The 8,546-nt window shown below is 42.3% G+C and overlaps 1 pseudogene; it reads left to right on the top strand.

Moving 5' to 3' along the window:
* The first annotated feature begins 1,626 nt into the window (after positions 1-1,626).
* LOC113616247 (ras-related protein Rab-9A-like) lies at positions 1,627-3,348 on the top strand (annotated as a pseudogene).
* The last annotated feature ends 5,198 nt before the right edge of the window (positions 3,349-8,546 follow it).

The following is an 8,546-nucleotide window of genomic DNA, read 5'->3' as shown; positions in this document are numbered from 1 at the left end:
CTGTTTTAAATTTTTTATTTTATGTTGGAGTATAGTTGATTCACAGTGTTGTGTTAGTCTCAGGTGTACAGCAAAGTGATTCAGTTATACATATACATATATCCATTCTTTTTCAGATTCTTTTCCTGTATAGGTTATTACAGAATATTGAGTAAGGTTTCCTGTGCTCTACAGTAGGTCCTTGTTGCTTATCTATTTTGTATATAGTAGTGTATATACATTAATCCCAAACTCCTAATTTATCCCTCCCCGCCTCTTTCCCCTTCGATAACCATAAGTTTGTTTTCTAAGTCTGTGAGTCTGTTTCTGTTTTGTAAATAAGTTCGTTTGTATCATTTTATTCCACAGATAAGTGATATCATATAATGTTTGTTTTTCTGCATCTGATTACTAGCATATTCTTGAAAATTTAAATTTATTTTGTTGGTTGATGTGAACTGTCCCCTAAAATTATACACTACTAACCCTTTATTTATGAAAGAATTTCATATTCTCAGAATGCCTTTTACTCTTTCTTGGAAAGAGTTTTTATACAACAGTGAGGGGTTTTTGAAACTTTTAGGTGATTATTGTATAATTAAAAGCTAATAGTTATTAAAATGGGAACATTTCCATTTGAACAAAGTATTAATGCATTCAGGTCATTGTTGCTTTGATGAGTTTTATGAGTGTCATACTTCTACAATAAGCTGTAGAAGATAAAGTGTCAGCATAGAAGACCCTTGCAAAATAATAAAAATGTGTAATAATAAAAATGTATGATGCCATCCTAGTACAGAAAGTTGCTAGCAAGATTTATTCAACAGATTTTAAAAAATTTTTATATTCATATTTTTAAGTTGTTTTTTATGAGCTACACCTGCACATATGGTCAAACATCTACAGTGCTTATTACAGAGGAAAAAAGAACAGTGCCCTGCCCTATTCCTCTCCCCAGTCGCCTAGTTCATCCTTTTTAGCAGACTATTTTGGTGTTCACCTTCATTTTTTGTAAATAACATGAGTTTGGGGCATTATCCTCTAATTTTACACTGTGGAGAAGGAAGATTTAGCTCTGTTCTCCCTGTTACCCACCGCACACACACACACACACTGCCCACGCATTCCCATCCCTTCAGTGTAGGCCTAACATCAGGTAAGTATAGGGTTGGTCAAAAAGTTCGTTCAGTTTTAAGTAAAAATAAGACACATTTTTCATTTTCACCAAGAACTTTCTTGAACAACGTATTCATTAACTGAACAAACTTCTTGGCCAATGCAGTACTTGAATATGTTCATTACCATGTGTATGTCCAAGCGACTTACACCATGAGGTAAACCATGATTAATTTTACTTCTCATACAGGTTTTCCTTCATATTTAAATTTTTTTTTCTTTTTTTTTTTTAAATTTATTTATTTTTGGCTGCGTTGGGTGTTGGTTGCTGCGCGGGCTTTCACTAGTTGCAGCGAGCGGTGGCTACTCTTTGGTTGCGGCTCATGTACTTCTCATTGCGGTGACTTCTCTTGTTGTGGAGCACGGGCTCTAGGCGCGCGGGCTTCAGTAGTTGTGGCTCACAGGCTCTAGAGCACAGGCTCAGTAGTTGTGGCGCACGGGCTTAGTTGCTCTGCGGCACGTGGGATCTTCCCAGACCAGGGCTCGAACCCGTGTGCCCGGCATTGGCAGGCGGATTCTTAACCACTGGGCCACCAGGGAAGTCCCTTCCTTCATATTTTGATGTCTGAAAACAATCTTGTACACGCCTTGTCTTAATATACCTCCAATTAGTCACTATTATCGTTGTTCTACGGACTCAATGCTTCCTTCTGCTTCTCACACGTTCATCAGTGCCCCTTCTTATGGCTGCCTCTTGCATCCCCGCACCCCCCCACACTTCCTCCTGGGTTTAACTTCCCTCTTCCTGAGAGGGAAATGTGAGGAGATCTCTCAGCAAAGGTTTGTGGTAAACTACCTTTTTTTCTCTGTGAATTTCATTTCCTCCTCATTCTGGAGCTAGAATTTAACTGAGAACGGAAATTTAGTTTAATGGCAATTCTTTCAGAAGTTCGAGGGTCAGCAGTGCCACCGACGCGTCCTGCCTGCCGGGTCCTTGACCAGACAGGAGCTCCCAAGGCTTCCACCGTGTGGCCGCGAGAAACTCCCTGCACTCCTATAATGAGCCCGGCACAGTGGTGAACCGCTTTCCCTGTTGTCCGTGTCCAGGTGAATCTTCCAGACAGTCCTAGAGACAATGATGATGTTTGAACTGAACAATTAAAGGGTCTGAAATCAGAGATCTTGAGATTAATAATGGCAGGAAAATCATCGCTTTTTAAAGTAATTCTCCTTGGAGATGGTGGAGTTGGAAGAGTTCTCGAATGAACAGATATGTGACTAATAAGTTTGATACCCAGCTCTTCCATACAATAGGTGTGGAATTTTTAAGTAAAAATTTGGAGGTGGTTGGACATTTTGTTACCATGCAGATTTGGGACACGTCCGGTCAAGAGCGATTCAGAAGCCTAAGGACGCCATTTTACAGAGGTTCTGACTGTTGCCTGCGTTGATGATTCTCAAAGCTTCCAGAACTTGAGTAACTGGAAAAAAGAATTCATATGCGGATGTGAAAGAGCCCGAAAGCTTTCCTTTTGTGATTTGGGGTAACAAGGTTGACATCAGAGAGCGGCAGGTGTCTGCAGAAGAAGCACCAGCCTGGTGCAGGGACAACGGCGACTATTCTTACTTTGCAACAAGTGCAAAAGATGCCACGAATGTCGCAGCGGCCTTTGAGGAAGCAGTTCGGAGAGTGCTTGCTACCAAGGATAGGTCAGATCACTTGATGCAGACAGACACGGTCAGTCTGCATCGAAAGCCCAAGCCCAGCTCATCTTACTAGTGAAGTTAGAGAGGTTGCCTGTGCGATCTAACCAGCTCACATACATGCACAGATAAGCACAGGGTGGAGAAGAGAATTAGCGTTTGCAGCAATGGATCATGTACTCATGAAATTAAACTAACCATATTGCTGCCTTGTTGGTGGCAGAAGGGACACATCCACTCACAGGAGAAGCTACTTAGTAATGGCACCTTACCTTTATAAATTGTTAACGGTTGTCTAATAATGTTTAAATATGCATGTTACAGAGCTAATAAATGAGATGACCAAGGCTTTATAATTAAAACACTTGAGTATTCTAGAAGTTACTGTCTTTCCCCGGGAAAATGGAGAACTATTTTTTCTATGTGTATATTTTTATGCAATTAGCATTCTATTTCTGGTTCAGAGAAAACATGTCCTAAAGCAATGTTAGATATTAAAGATTAAAATCCAATGCATTTGCACTGTAAAAAAAAAAAAAGGGGGGGCTTCCCTGGTGGCGCAGTGGTCAAGAGTCCGCTTGCCGATGCAGGGGACACGGGTTCGTGCCCCGGTTCGGGAAGATCCCACATGCCGCGGAGCGGCTGGGCCCGTGAGCCATGGCCGCTGGGCCTGCGCGTCCGGAGCCTGTGCTCCGCAACGGGAGAGGCCACAACAGTGAGAGGCCCGCGTACCGCAAAAAAAAAAAAAAAAGAAGAAGAAGAAGGTCGAGGGTCTATTTCATGGCCTACGTTGTTGCTGTTGAGAAGTCTGCTTACGGTTGACTTGCTCCTTGGGACGTCTTCTCCTTGCTACTTTTCAGATTTTTCTTTCTTTTGTTCAGTTTCTGTGTCTAGGGGTAAGTTTGTCATTATTTATCCTGTTCAGTACCTGTGTTTCTTGAATCTATGCTTGCTACCTCTTATCAGTTCTGGAAAACTCAGACTCAGTGTCTCCTAAAATACTGCTTCTCTCAATTTTCTCGTTTCTCCTGGAACTCTGGTAAGTCATATTTTGGAGCTTCACGTTCCATTCTTCAGGTGTCTTAATTTTTCTCCGCTTTTCCATTTCATTATCTCTCTGTCATTTACATTTATTTCCTCAATTCATAAACTGTCTCTGCATCTGCATTTAATCTATTGTTTGACCAAGTCAATAAGACTATTTTCATTTATATTTTTATGTCTAGTTCTACTTGGTTCTTAGCACTAGATTTTCGTGTTCTTTTCTTTCCTTTTCGTTCTTTAATCATTTAAAAATTCCCATTTTTAGTCTCTTTTAGATTGTTCTATAGTTGAAGTTCTTGGGGTTGTACTCCTCCAGTTTGTGTCTTCCGGTGTGGAAGGGGATCAATCCTTCATGTGTTTTTAGTAACTTATTTTGAGCTCCTCTTCAGCAGGGCTTTTTGAGAGCATTCTATGCAGTGCTTCAGCCAGGGAACCCAGATGTAATACCGGTCTAATACCATTTTATATTTATTTTTTGGCTTGGGGGTTCGTACCCATAAACGAAAGCATTATCCATACATTAGGCCAGGGATTCTGTTTCTCAGAAGGATTCCCAGGAAAAGCTCCCCTCCTATCTCCTGTGCCACTGGGTGGTTTTCCCCCAACTTATCCTTTCTCGGAATATGCATTCCTCACAGGGACCTGGCTGTATTCCAGTCTCAGTCTCGACTCTCACAGCCACTCAGGCTTTAAAGAGTAAAAAAAAAAATTCCTTGAGTAGGTCAGTGTACTCATCCGTTTTCTTGTGAAACTGAAAAAAAAAAAAAAATTCTGACCACTCATAGTGCCACTGGCAGAAATGTAATTGTTTTTTAACATGATAGCTTACAATATGGTGAAGCTCAGGGCAAGTTATACTCATCAGCTATAAATTTAAGATGAAAATTTCAAAAACTCCCATAGCAAACCTGCAGTGCCTCTCTGAATTTACCCCAGAAGATAGCATAACAAGGAAGGTGATGTGATCCTGGTGCATGCTTCAGGAGGAGAGAACGAGGCCTTTGAGGAAAACATAGCCCCTGATAGCTCTTGACCTTCTTGGGGGAAAAAAAAAAGAGGACCCCCCCCCCGGGGTCTCATTTATTGGAGGAAATAGCCGTTTTCTCATTTCTTTAATTTTCTGTATTTATGTATTTTGCCTTATCTGTAAGAGGACATCCTTAGATTCTGCCTAAAGATAGAAACCTGGATCTGATCATCCCTTGAGGCTCTTCCCAGCTCCAAGATTTTAAGTCATTGTTAGCAGCAGCAGCATTGTTGATACTTAACTGCACTAGGCAATGTGCTCGGCACTTTTACGTGTATTGTCTCATTTATTCCTGATAACAATCCTAAGGTGGGTTCTTGTTCCCAGTTTTCAGACCAGGAGTCTAGAAGCTCAGGGAGATTAAGGTCTCACCACTAAAGGTCACACAACTAAAACCTGAGTCAGGGTATGAATCAAGGTCTTCCTGTTTCTAGAGCCCATGGTTTTCACTGAGCACAAAGGTGTGAGGTCATTGCTCTCCCAAGAGACCTAGAAGGAAGTATCTGAAATTAGTCCCCATTCCTATGAGATACAAGGTGATACTTAGAGGGTAGAAGCAGTACTCACTCTTCACTCCCTTAGATGGACAGCTCCCTGAGGAGAGGAGGTAAGTCACGAGGTCTCAGAGTTAGAAGGGATCCCATTGCTCTTTAGGCCCTGGGAAAATTGGATGATTTTTCCAAGGTCAAGGTCATTGACTGAGCCAAGATCAGAACAGTAGGCATTCCCATCTCCAGGGGGGCACCTCGACTTGTTTGCATTCACTGTTTCTTCTGCATAGTTCTTAGAGCCACTCACCCAGTCTCAGAATCCCTATACAAAGAGACTGCTGTGAGGGGATGGTGCTGGTGGCAATGGCTTTATTGTGATCATAAGGATGATTAGCTCTTGTGTCTTCCTTCTAATGACGTGGGAGAGAATTTACAAAAATGATATTCACTGGTGATAGCCCCGTAGTCCCCAATTAAAGATAATCTACACGGCAGTTCTCATTAGTTTAATTTTTTTGTTCTTCTGTGAATTAGAATACATTTATTTTTTTTTAATTGCCTACTCTGACCCCCGGCAATGAAGCTGCACTTCTTTATGAATTCAGGGGACATCCAGCCCTAGAGATGCAGGAAAGTTGGCCGTGATCAGAGGCCACTCCTAGCTCCACTCCTTCCTTCACCCGTGGCTCTGAGTGTCTGAGGTTCTAGTTCTGCTACCTCGGTTATGTTTGTCCTAGAGTGCTGGACTTATCCCAAGTTTTGGACTTTGACCACAGACTTCTTTATCACACATGAGAAAAAGAAAGGATAATTGAGGATTTCCTTACTTCTATTGATAAATAGGTTCTGTTTGGTGCACTTTTGAGTGGTTTATGCCAGTGTAATTCTGACTCTGCAGACCAGTCATCTGAGACATCAATCACTGAGCTTCCTTCCAGGGTCTCATTCTAAGGGAATTTGCCCCAACTTCACGAGCAACCTTAGCTGCTTACTAAATGCCAAGCGCTGTACCAGGCCTATTACATGTTGCGATATTGTGATTTATAGGAAATATATAGGGCTTCCCTGGTGGCACAGTGGTTAAGAATCTGCCTGCCAATGCAGGAGACACAGGTTCGAGCCCTGGCCCGGGAAGATCCCACATGCCGCGGAGCAATTAAGCCCGTGTGCCACAACTACTGAGCCTGCGCTCTAGAGCCCACGAGCCACAACTACTGAGCCTGCATGCCACAACTACTGAAGCCCGCGTGCCTAGAGCCTGTGCTCTGCAACAAGAGAAGCCACCGCAACGAGAAGCCCGTGCACCGCAATGAAGAGTAGCCCCCGCTCTCCACAACTAGAGAAAGCCCGCGTGCAGCAACGAAGACCCAACACAGTCAAAAATAAATAAATAAATACATTTATTTAAAAACAAATATATATATATATATATTTGGTCATTCAGATGTATTTCTCATATATGTTTGGTCTTTGTACACAGTTTCTGGCTCACAGCTCCCCAAACCCTCAGAATTTCCTGAAGGATAAAAACAATGGTAGCATCTTTTGTTATAATATTTGATCTTTTGTCCTCAGTTCCTGAAAATGCTTCAGAGCCATAAAGGTGAAATGGGTGGCTTGTTATGAATAACAAGCGGCTTTATGTTAATGAGGTGACTTTTGGAAATCAACTAAGGATTGGGGCTGGTTGCCAGGGAAACCAACCAGGAAAAGGGGTGGAACTTTCAGTCTCTTCCCCTGATTTCCAGGGAGGGGAGAGGGCCCAGAGGTTGAATCAATCACCAATGGCCAGTGAGTTAATCAGTTGTGCCTGTGTGATGAAGCCTCCATAAAAACCCAAAAGGGAGGGAGTTCGGAGAGCTTCCAGGTGGGGAACAAGAATGCTTCCATGTGCCACTGTGCTGGGCCCCAAACTCCACAAGAACAGAAGCCCCTTTGTCCAAGACCTCACCCTATGTATCTCTTCAACTGGATATTGATTTATGCCCTTTAATATCCTTTGTAATAAATCAGTAATCTAGTGAGTGAGCAGATTTCCTGAGTTCTGTGAGCCACACTAGAACGTAGATTGAACCCAAGGATGGGGTCGTGGGAACCTCTGATTTATAGCCAGTGGGTCATATGTACAGGTAACAACATGGACTTGCAACTGGCCTCTGAAGTGGAGGATGGTCCTGTGGGACTGAATCCCTAACCTGTGGAATCTGATGCTATCTCCAGGTAGATAGTGTCAGAATTGAGCTGACTTGTAGGACATGCGGCTAGTGTCCAGAGAATTGCTGGTGATGTGGGGAGACCATCCCATCCCCCCGCTGCTGCCCCACATTGGAATTGGGTTCCAGAACCATAGTACGTTGATAATCCATTTAAAACTCATAATAATCTGATAGAACAGGTTTTTTGTTTTTTTTTTTAAATCTCTTTTTCACTTGAGGAGACTAAGATTCAGAGGCATTAAGTAACTTACCAGGTACCTTGGCCACAACGATTGGCCCTGAGATGGATATCTTATCAAGTGTCATCCAGACACACTGGCTAGTGACTTGCAGTCTGGCACAAAAATCAGCACTGAGCCAATCAAAAGCCTTTCTCTGGAATTTGGAGTTGGAATAGCTACGGTAGGTTCTGAAGGGTGAGAGTTGTGATCTTGTGGTGGTGAAAAAGACCTTAAAAACATAAATCACAAAGTGAAAATTTATGAAATTTATTACAAAATTCGAGATTTTACCTAATGAATAACACCATTATCAAAGTTAACAAATGAGTCGTATTTTCAAGTCTAAAATGAGCAGGTTAATGTCTAAATATGCAAGAAATTCCTGGAAGTCAACAAAAGGAAGATGGAAAACTGAATAATGAATGAAAGATAGAAAATTCCAGAAGATAATGCACCCTCACGGGAAGTCAGAAAAAAACAAAAATAAAACAGTAGAGATCACTTTACAGTCAGCAGGTTTCCAGAAATTAGCAAGTTCGATAGTACCTATTGTTGAGGTGAGGTGGGGTGTTACCGAGTCCAAGCTCCGGCTCGCCACCCCACTACAGGCCGAGGAATCAGGAGGCGAGGTATTGAGGTAAAGAATACAACTATTCGGAAAGCCGACAGACTGAGAAGATGGCAGACTAGTGTCTCTGAAAAACCATCTTATCGGGGTCTGGATGCCAGTTTCTTTTATAGAATCAGA

The sequence above is a fragment of the Aethalodelphis obliquidens genome, unplaced genomic scaffold (assembly GCF_003676395.1).
Source record: "Aethalodelphis obliquidens isolate GAN/ISIS:26980383/991018 unplaced genomic scaffold, ASM367639v1 scaffold133, whole genome shotgun sequence".
NCBI lineage: Eukaryota > Metazoa > Chordata > Mammalia > Artiodactyla > Delphinidae > Aethalodelphis > Aethalodelphis obliquidens.
This window is presented reverse-complemented; position numbering and strand designations above follow the sequence as displayed.